The sequence below is a fragment of the Papio anubis genome, chromosome 5, assembly GCF_008728515.1.
Source record: "Papio anubis isolate 15944 chromosome 5, Panubis1.0, whole genome shotgun sequence".
Lineage (NCBI taxonomy): Eukaryota > Metazoa > Chordata > Mammalia > Primates > Cercopithecidae > Papio > Papio anubis.
In genome coordinates, this window is record NC_044980.1 from 3,853,744 (window position 1) to 3,865,029 (window position 11,286).

Here is an 11,286-nt window from a genome sequence, read left to right on the forward strand (position 1 = left end):
ACTGTATTACTCCATTTTCATGCTACCGATAAATACATACCCAAGTCTGGAAAGAAAATGAGGTTTAATTGGACTTATGGTTCCACATGTCTGGGAAGGCCTCAGAATCATGGCTGGAGGTGAAAGGTATGTCTTACATGGTGGCAGCAAGAGAAAATGAGGAAGAAGCAAAAGCAGAAGCCCCTGCTAAACCCATCAGATCTTGAAAGAGTTATTCACTATCAGGAGAATAGCACAAGAAAGACTGGCCCTCATGATTCAATTACCTCCCCCCTGGGTCCCTCCCACAACACATGGGAATTTTGGGCGATTCAATTCAAATTGAGATTTGGGTGGGGACACAGCCAAACTATATCACTATATATTTGAAAAAAATCTTTATTTCCACTTTTTATGTCATTAATCACTTTAAATGTGTTGGTCCTCTGTCTTCTTGCTGCCATGGTTTCTGATAAGAAATCTACTTTCATCTTTCTTTGTGCCCCTCTGTATATAACATTTCTTTGCCTGCACCCCCATGCTGCTTTTAAAATTTCCTCTTTATCATTGGTTTGTAGCAAATTTATTATGATATGCCTTGGATCTGTTTGCCTCATGTTTCCTGTGCTTGCTCTTCACAGATTCTTGTATCTGTTGGTTTACAGTTCACATCAAATTTTTTAAAAAGCAGCCACTATCATTTTGTTTATTTTGCCTCTCATTACTTTCCTCTCTTTTGAAGATGCAAATTACATATATATCAAGCTCAAGCCACATGATGTTGACATTCACTGATTCTTTTTGTTTAGATTTGCATTTTTCCTGTTTCTGTGTTGAAGTTTTGGTAGTGTATATTTCTCTTGCTCTTCAAGTTTATTTATTTTTTTCTGCAATGTTAAATTTGTTATTCATTCTATTCAGTATATTTTTGTCTCTCACAGTGTAGTTTGAGGTTTTAGAAGCTTGAATTAGGGTATTTTTATATCTTCCATTGAATATAATTTTGATAACTTAAAAAAAAAACATTGCAAAGATAGTATATTACATTCCCGAATATCACACCCAGGTTGCCCAATTATTATGTTGTATTAGGATAATGCATTTTAAAATAATTAATGAGCACATTTTTATTAATTGTTATTAACCAGAGTCCATGCTTTATTCAGATTTTCTTACTTTGAATTAATATTTTTCTCTGTGTCAAGATCCCACGCAAGATATTCTGTAACATTTAATTCACATGTCTTCATAGGCTCGTGACAATGACAGTTTGTCGGGTTTTCCTTGCTTGTTACAATCTTGACAGTTTTGAGGTGTTATGGTCAGGCATTTTGTAGAATGCCCATGTTCATCACATCATGTCTGGTGTATGTCCTATCAAGATGATGTATCACAGTTGACATTAATAATGACCACCTGGTGGAGTCAGTGCTTGTCAGGTCTCTCCATTGTAAAGTTGCTATCACAGCCTTCAGTGAAGAGTGGGTAGAAGGGTAAATACATAAATTATTTGGAATTCTTTTTTATGAGAGCCTTTTTTTGGCCCATTTATTTATTTTTTGATTATTTATATCAGTATGGTCTCTTGCGTATTTATTTTGTGTTTTGCAGTATAATCTAATACTTTATTTACGTTATTAATACATATACAGTTTATTTGTCCATTATACCCTAATAAAGCTGAAAAATGGAAAGGAAATAAGGAGGAAAGAATGGCTTCAGATTTGGGCATTAAGAGGTCTGTCAGTTGGCGCCTGGCTGCTGTATCCCTATGACATACCATGGTCCTGGTACTGTGTGTGTGTGTGTGTGTGTGTGTGAAGACAAATTATGGCTCCTCAAAGATGCCTGCATTCTAATTCCTGGAACTAGTGAACATTACTTAGTGAAGTTACCTCAAAAGAAAAAATTCCAGGAATGATTAAGTTAAATTAGGATGAAGAGATTATCCTGGATTACTTGAGCAGACCGGAAATTAATCAAAAATGTTCCTTGGAGGAGGAGGCAGGGGGAGGTGTGCCTATAGAAGGAAAGAAGGCAATGTGGCCATGGGAGTAGAGGCTGAGGTGATGCAGCCACAATTAAAAAATTTCAGCAACTTCAAGCAGCTGGAAGAGGCAAGAATAAGATTGTCCCCTACAGCATTCAGAAGGGGCCAGCCCTGTCAACACCGTGACTTTAGCCCAGTGAGACCCACTTCTGATGTCTGACTCCAGAACTGTAAGAACATCTTTACTGTGCTATTTGAAGCCACTACATTTGTGGTGATTTCTCGTAACACTCATAGTAAGCCAATGCATTTGACTTTTATATTTTCTTCTGCAGTCCTGGAATTGGCAATTACTAAAATCAGCTCTGGCTGTTTATTTGAGAATAAACGTATTTACAGCCATAATCTGGTTACTGTGTGTGCCCATTGCTTCAGGGGTGCCTTTGTTTCTACACCCTCTGACATAACAGAGCAAAAGAACGTATGTGTATATACTAACCTACGTATATCCAAATATCTATGAACATTGATAACAGTATATGTAGTCTGCTGTATCTATATTAAGCTAGACATGAATTCGTACTGATATCTCCAGCTCTAATTCATTACCACATGGATCATTTTCACCATGTCCCTTGCTCATCTGTAACCTGCAACTCCAACAGTGAAAATCTGGGCACTTAGCATCCACCATCCACTTTAATTGTTCAGTTCGTGTGTGTGTGTGTGTGTGTGTGTGCGTGTGTGAGATCAGTATAAAACTAACTCACATCCTTGCAGAAAACTGTATCAACCAAAGAGGTTACGTAGTTTCTTTTGCCTGTAGTCTTACAAATTCTACTAGTTTTCAAATTATTTAAGTCAGCACCATTTTCCTGACCTCCTTCAGTAAAGCTATTTTAAACATTTGTCAGACATCAGTCTTTTGTCACATTCTGTGTTCTACTCTGGGATCTCCTGACCTCCTAAATGATTTATTTTTACCAATCTGCATATATTATGGTTACTCTTGGTGCTGTAAAGAACTATGAGTTTTGACACATATATTGTATCACAAGGGCATGTAGTGGTACTTCTACTATTTTGATATGCAATGTCTTATGACAAATGATGTTACCATGTTTTCATATGTGTATTTTCCATCTGTATGGCTTCTCTAATGAGGTATCTTTTCAATTATTTTGCTCATCATTTATTTTTTGTCTTATATTTTGAGTTTTGAGGTTTCTTTAAATATTTTGAATATAAATCAGAAATGATTTTACAAATATTTTATACATCTGTAGCTTGTTGCATTATTACCTTAACAGTGTCTTTTGCCTAACAGAAAATTTAATTTTAATAAAGTATAATTTGTCAATGTCTTCTTTCACAGACCATGCTTTTTGTGTTGAATCTAAAATCTCATTAACCAAAGTCACAATGATTACTTCCTAAGATTTTTTTGTTATGGAAATTTTACAGTTTTACATTTTACATGTAGACCTATGATCAATTTTGAGTTGATTTTTGTGAAAGGTGTAATGTCTGTGTCACTATGCATCTTTTTAAAAAAAATACACACATCCAACTGTTCCAGCATCATGTGTTGAAAAGACTTCTCTTGTTCTACGGTATTGCCTTTTCTCTTTTGACAAAAATTAGTTTACTGTGTTTGTGACTACATCTGGACTATCTGTTTTGTTTATATACACACAGACACACACACATTATATACATACACAATATATGGGTATTATATATAAAATATATAATGTATATAATATATATATATTACGTTACCAAAATATGGTCTCTTTTGGTGAGGGTCTCATGTGTACGTGTGTATATGTATATCCAGTAATATATATAATTCTATATTATATATAATACACGCACATATACATATATAATATACATGCACACACACACATATAGATATATAAAATCTTCCCAACTTATTAAAGTGGTTAGAAGTTCCAGTAAAATTTTGAACTGGGCTGGTGAGAAAAATCTTTCTGGCCTTGTTCCACACCTTAAGGGGAAAAATATTTTGTTTCCCCATCTTAATTATGATGTTAATTATCGGCTTTTTTTTGGTGATTATTTTTAATTAAAGTAAGAAAATTTCTCTCTATTCCTAGTGTCTTGAGAGTTTTTATCATCAATGGGCACTGTTTTGTGTTGCATAACTTTTATACATCAATTAATATAATTACTTGATACTTCTTCAGTTTGTTGATGCAGTGGTGATTGATTTTCAAATTTTGAACCATCCTTGCATAAATGAATAAATCCCACTTGGTGGTGGCATATACTTCTTAATTTACTCTTGTATTTGATTTATTCATATTTTCTGGGAGGTTTTGTGCCTCCACAACAGGGCCTGATGATTTCTTTTTTGGAATGTTATTATTTATTAGCTTACTTAAATAGATACAGACCTATTCAGATATTTATTTGTCCTTTTGTGAATTTTGGTAGTTTGTATCTTTCAAGGAATTGTTGTGTGGGTACTTAGTTATGTAATATTTCTTATTATCCTTTTATTATACATGGGATAAAGAGTGACGACTACTCTTTTTTCTTTAATTTCCGGTTTTATAAATTTTGTTTGCTCTATTTTGTTTGTGGCTGGACTGTCTTGGATTGAGGATTCGAAATTTTCAGATCTTTTCAAAGAATACAATGTTGGTTTTGTTGATTTTTAAATTGTTTTCCAATTTTCCATTTCAATAAATTTTTTCCCATAACTTTTATTATTTATTTTATTCTCCTTGTTTAACTTGATCTTTTTTCTCTAGTTGCTCAACAATTGATTTTACATCTTTAATATTTTTGAATGTATGCACTTAATGCTATACATTTCTCCCTAATCATTACTTTTACTATACTCTACAGACTTTCATAAGTTGGTTTTACATATTTGTTTAGTGTCATCTGTTTTTAAATTTATTTTGAGATAAATAATTCTGTAATTCATGTATTATTTAGAAGTACACTGTTCAATGTTCAAATATTTAAGAATTTTCCAGATATTTTCATGATTGACTTCGAGCTTAATCCTATTGTGTTCTGAGAAGATAATTTATATGGCTTCTATTTTCTTGAATTTCTTAAGGTATAGTTTAGGAACAAAATATTGTCTCTTTTGGTGAGGGTCTCATGAGAGTATGAGAAGAACAGCTATTCTCCTTTGTTGGGTGCAGTATTCTATAAGTGCTAATTACATCAAGTTGATGGATAGTGCTGCTCAAGTCAACTATAACCTTATTGACTTTTTTTTTGGCCTGGTTGGTCTATTAATTACTAAAAGATAAACTGGAGTCTTCAACTATAAAAGCAAACTTGTCTATCTGCTCAGTACAATCCGTTTTTGTCTCACATAGTTTAACACTATTGTTACATCTTCTGTGTTAAAGATTCCTACGTCTTTTTGGAAAATGTGTCATTTTATCATTAAATAATATCACTCTTTATTCCTGGCAATTTTCCATGATGTGAAGTCTACTTCATTTATAATTAATATAGCTACTCACCTTTCTTTTGAAATATTCTTCTTCCAGATTGGATCTAAGTTCTTTCCCCCAGAAACAAACAAACAAAAAAGGTCGTTTTTAATATAGCGAAAGCACAGGGATTATTTTACAATTACTCTTTTCTTCTCTCTGTCATAGTTATGGGAGGATATTTTTCAGATCTTCATCATAAGAACCTGGTAGTCCCTGGAGGTAATATCCCTGAATATATCTCTCCTCTCCAAACTGCAGTCCATACTCATCCTCCAGCAATTTTTCAGAACTACTAAATTTTCCTTCCAGTTATGGTTCCAGCATCTTCTGCTGCAGGTAGGGAAGTATGAGCCGTGACTCTTGAGTCATCTGTGTCTTCAGATGTCATGGCGATGGTTTTCCCTGAAACCTCAGTTTAATGGTAAGTACAAAAAAAGTAGGTGAATTTTAGTTTGTTCAACTTTTCTGTTGGTGTAAGGACTGAAATGACAGCTTCCAAACTCTCTATTTTGTGGCTACAAATAGAAATCTATAATAACCTTTTAAATGTTTAATAATTCTGATAGCTTTGTCAATTCTGGGTTGGTTTTAATTAACTGAATCATCTTTTTATTTTGGGTTATATTTTTCCAATTCTTTGCATACTGATAGCATAAACATATATTTTGCCTCTGGAGGTGCTGAATATTTTTGTATCCATATAAATGTACATATACACATATATGTGTGTCTGTGTGTATTTTACATTTTCTTGTATCTGATATATACCTAAATTTTTTATAATCATTTGTTCTGTTCAAGCCTTGCTTTTAAAATTTTTGGGGATGTTCAAGAGCAGTATTGAATTAGGAACAGTTTTTGTTTCATTACAATGACAACATTTTTCTGATTATTCTATCTCATATTATTTGTATAATGAGATTTTACAGGCTGTCTGCAGAAAACAGCACTAAGGCACTATTTTTGAGTGTGCAGCACTGTTACCTATAACTCTTTTATAGTGTTTTTCCCATTCCCATGTAGTTTCTTCACACACATGCACTGGTAAGTAACCAGCTCAACACTGAGTGTATCATTTGCAGATCACCAAAATTATCTTTCTGAAAGTTCTCTTCTGTTTGTTTGAAAAAATAAACCAAATAAACAAATCAAACTCTCTAGAGAAGTTAAATTTAGCAGAGTTTATTTTAGCAAAGAATGATTCATGAATCGAGGAGCACTCAGAACCAGGAAAGGTACAGACAGCTCCATCCAGCAATGTGGGCAGGTGGTATTCACAGAGAGTAAAAAAGCAAGTGGCAGACACAACAGTTTGATTGAACATAGCTCAACATCTGCCTTATTTGAGCATGGTGTGATGAAGCATTTGCCTTACATGAACATGATCTCGTAAGTGGACATCCTGTCATTCACCAAAACCCAGCTGCCATGATTGGTTGGGACTCAAACATTTGCTACAAGAATATACTCTTAGGTTGTAGTTTATTTCTTATTAAGTTAGGTTGTAGTTTGCTATGTGGAGAATCAAGATACTTGAGCAAATATAGGCCAAATTTAATTTAACAATTCGTGCCTTTTGGTCAGCCTTTTAATTCTGAAAGATTTGCCAAAACCTTGGGCATTGAAGCCATGCCCTGTTACCATGGTAATTGACCTGTTTGGACTTAGTATGGAATTCGCAATTCATGATGTCAAGCCAGTTGGATGATTCTTTTTATTCTCTTTGTATTTTCATTATTCTAACTCTGGTAAAACAATTTGATGCATAACAGATGGCTCTGTACAATCACTTAGGACTATTGAGAGAATGTGGCATGCCAGGGAGACTATCATAATGGCTTCCAGGAGGATGATTCGAAAAGACTGAAGCATGACTCCTTAACAGTAGACACCATAAATAGAACCAATCCGAACAAAAAATATCACAAGTACCCGGGAAAGTAACCTACTTGTTTACACCAAGTTGCTTGTTTGTTGATTTCTTGCAGTTGAGTTTTTACCATACCAGATGTATTTATCCAAGTGTATTTGTATACACTGCCATATGTTTAGCTGAAAGATAGTCCAAAGAAATTATGTTATCCAAAACAATAGTAGCAGGATTATTTAAAGAAGTTTTCTGGACAACTATAACCTATTTATATTTATGCCAAGCCAGAGAAGAGCTTTTTTTTTTTTTTTTTTTTTTTTTGAGATGGAGTGTCGCTCTGTTGCCCAGACTGGAGAGCAGTGGCACAGTCTCTGCTCACTGCAACCTCTCCCTCCCGTTTTCAAGCAATTCTCCTGTCTCACCATCCTGACTAGCTTGGATTACAGGCACCTGCCACCACACCTGGCTAATTTTTTTGTAATTTTAGTAGAGACAGGGTTTCACCATGTTGGCCAAGTTGGTCTCAAACTCCTAACCTCATGATCCACCCACCTTGGCCTTCCAAAGCTCTGGGATTACAGGTGTGAGCCACCATGCCCGGCCTGAGAAGGAGCACTCTCTGAAAAGATGTTCATTTGAAGGAATTTCAATTCTTTCAAATTACTTTTTATTCTATAATGCAAGTTAAGAAATGTAGGCCAATATTCAGTGTCTAGTTGATTGTGGAGTGAGAGTAGTATCATTAGAATTCCTAATCTACATTGGATCCTTATTTTTCACTTATTGAAACATGGAATGTGTGAATGGTTAAATGATTATTATGCTGTTAAATCCTCCACAAATAAATATATATTTTGGAGGGATATAACAGACAGTTCTAACAGACAGTTCCCTATGGGGATAACTTGTGCATTAGGAGGCACCAGTAGGAAAGCACTAGTAATACTTATCTAAGGCACCATTATTGAATTATTGCAAGGTTGGTAGCTACCCATAATTAAAAGGTTGCAGTTACAAATGTCTACAAACTGTTGAATTTTCTTTTCTTTTTTTGGTATTCAATTTCTGGCCTAATTTAACAGCAAAGCCCTCAGTATACTGTTTACCTACTGTTAGATTTAAATAAGGAGTCTGAATATGTAAATCTAAAAGGCTGACACTATAGAAAGCATAAAACATCACACTCGGAGTATCAGCAAAACACGTTACACAGTGAACCAAAGGACACCTAAGATCATGGAAGGATTTAGGTTTAACATGACATATCCAACATTCATTCAGTTAAGTTCTCTGTGGAAGCTATCAATGATAAAATTAATTTTCACATTATCTTTCCATGTATAGACAGAAGATAAACAGTAGGAAAAAAGAAAAATTTCATGGTGACTGGAGACAGACCCTCGGTCTGTGATCTTGGGATAGTTGTGCACTTCCAGGATGTTTTCTTCTGAGGAGGAGAAGCCCCCCAGGTCAGTTTCACCTTGATGTCTCCAATGTGTATATGGTCCCAAGAGTCTAGAGGGACTCTTTGAGTTAAGAGATGTGGATACAAGATTGAGTCCCTGAAGTTTTGCTGCAGGGTAGAACTTGGTTCCTTTCAAGAGAGTTCAATGGCGGTCTTTCTCTGGTGTTGTTTCCAAGAGACCCAGTCTCCATGCTCTAGACTGTGAAAGGTCTGCCTGTCATCAGTTCATGTGTCATGAAGAGCTTCTTTTATCTGGAGAAAATATACTTGGCCTAGTGTATGAAAGCTTTGAAATATTGGTTCATGTCAGTTTATAAGGGCATGAGGTACACAAGCTTTTATTATGAGAAGAATAGGTGGTCCAGTAACTATTTTATTGGGGTCAATTTATGTTTTCCACTGGGAATGAATCAGATTACCGTCAATTAGGAATAACCTTGACCAAGGTAATGCAATTATGTTAGGTTTGCATGATGACATAGTGTTTGTAATACCTTATTTGACTATTTTATACCTTCTCCACTGAAACAATTATCTCTAATGCTGGAGATTTCTCCAGGAATATCCCATAAAGGAAACACATTTTTTAAAACAACATTTTAACTACCACTTTGAAAGTGTATTTTCTGCATGGGGAAGTTTTTATACTACCAAAAACATACACAGAAGAAGGCAACTGAATGAATCCATTTGTATTTTTTCAAATAGTTCAGCAGATGATGGAAACGTGTCACCTGAGGTTTTTGTTGCCTTACTAGAATTATGGACTCGACAAACCAAAGATTGATTATAAACAACTTCACAATTTTAAAATAGTCACAAAAACGTATTTTTATTATTCATATTATTTTATCTACTCCTTAAGGAGTTGGAATGCAGGGCATTTAATAATGGAAATGTTACACTTATGCCAAGACAGAGAAGGAGCATTTTTTTTTGAGATGGAGTCTCGCTCTGCTGCCCAGGCTGGAGTCCTAAGTGTTAAGAACTCGAATAACCAGGCTACCATCCAGGCTTTCCATGAGCCCACACTTTACATTGAATTAAAGTCCCCTTAAACACTAGCTTTGTTTCTCCAATTCAGGTGCCTAGCGGTGTTTATTAAATAGACGATCATAGATAATTTACTTGGATCAATCTTATGAAGTTCATTCAAATTGCACATCTTAATGATTTCAGTATTGGCTGAGTTAGCATGAAAATCTGTCAAAACATTTCCTTGGTGATCAATTAATTCTTGTTTTGCTTGGTGTTGGTTTAGCAGTTTTACGAAACCAGATTTTTCTGTTAGAGTTCTGAAAATTCTTACCCATGTCTAGTAGTATGATCGGATTTCTAAGAATTTCATACAAATTTTGAAACACCTATTAGTAATACCTCCATACAAATACAACTCAATAAAGGTTTAACATTACTTACTATTTGACAATGCTTCTCACATAATTTGATATATAAAATAAGCTCAATTAGCTTAAGATATCTCTTTTTATAAGAAGATACATCGTTAGGAGATGTTTCAAGGGCCCATCTGGAAAATCCCCAAATTAATTCAGGATTAAGAAAAAGACTTAATTTATAATTTGATTTGGGGAAGTTTGTCAAAAATATCAAGGATCTAAACACTTCATCAGCATAGAATCACCAGTCACTGTGAACTATGGTCATTCATTTCACCCCAGTGGTAATTTAATGACTTCAAACAAGAAAAGTTACACAGTTGTAGAAAAATTGTAACATTTTTAACAGAGAAGTCTCAGTTTTTTAAAATTATCATTAATCTACTAAAGACAAGATGAAGTACAGGAAATTATATTAGTAAAACATAAATCTTTTTTCCTTTGGCCAATTATCTAAAAAATAAAAACTTTTCACAATTTCCTATTAAGAAAAAACCAATATTAAGTTATTTTTGAGACAGAGTCTCACTCTGTCGCACAGACTGGAGTGCAGTGGCATGATCTCAGCTCACTGCAATCTCTGCCTCCTGGGCTCCAGCGATTCTTGTGCCTCAGCCTCCCAAGTAGCTGGAATTACAAACATGCACCACTGCACTCAACTAATTTTTGTATTTTTAGTGGAGACAGGATTTCACCGTGTTGGCCACATTGGTCTCAGACTCGTGACTTCAAGAGATCCACTCGCCTCAGCCTCCAAAAGTGCTGGGATTACAGGCATGAGTCACCTCGCACGGTCTGCATTTTTGATATTAATGCTTAATTTGTAGAAAAAGTTATAACCAAGTATCTTCTAATCTTAAATAGCTTGATCAGATATAAAATTCCTTTTGCAGGATTCATCTTTCACAGATCTTTTTAGGTTTTCTTATCCATTCAGTTTTTGTTCTACACTTTTCCTCTTATTTTTGAACAACCCATCATATTAATTTTGGAGAAAACTTACTCTTCTCTATTAAAAAAAAATCTCCTTACCTTATAGCTTTTCCTTACCAAAATCACATCTTACCTCTCTTGTATACCTGCATATAGAATTG

General features: G+C 34.5%; 1 long non-coding RNA gene across 2 annotated transcripts in view; it reads right to left on the reverse strand.

Moving 5' to 3' along the window:
- LOC110743420 overlaps positions 1-7,619 on the reverse strand; it is a 29,168-nt gene extending 21,549 nt beyond the window's left edge. For both annotated transcript variants that reach the window (XR_002522410.2, XR_002522409.2), the window contains exon 1: positions 7,410-7,619. This is a non-coding gene — a long non-coding RNA (uncharacterized LOC110743420). The remainder of the gene's footprint in view (positions 1-7,409) is intronic.
- Positions 7,620-11,286: the final 3,667 nt, after the last annotated feature.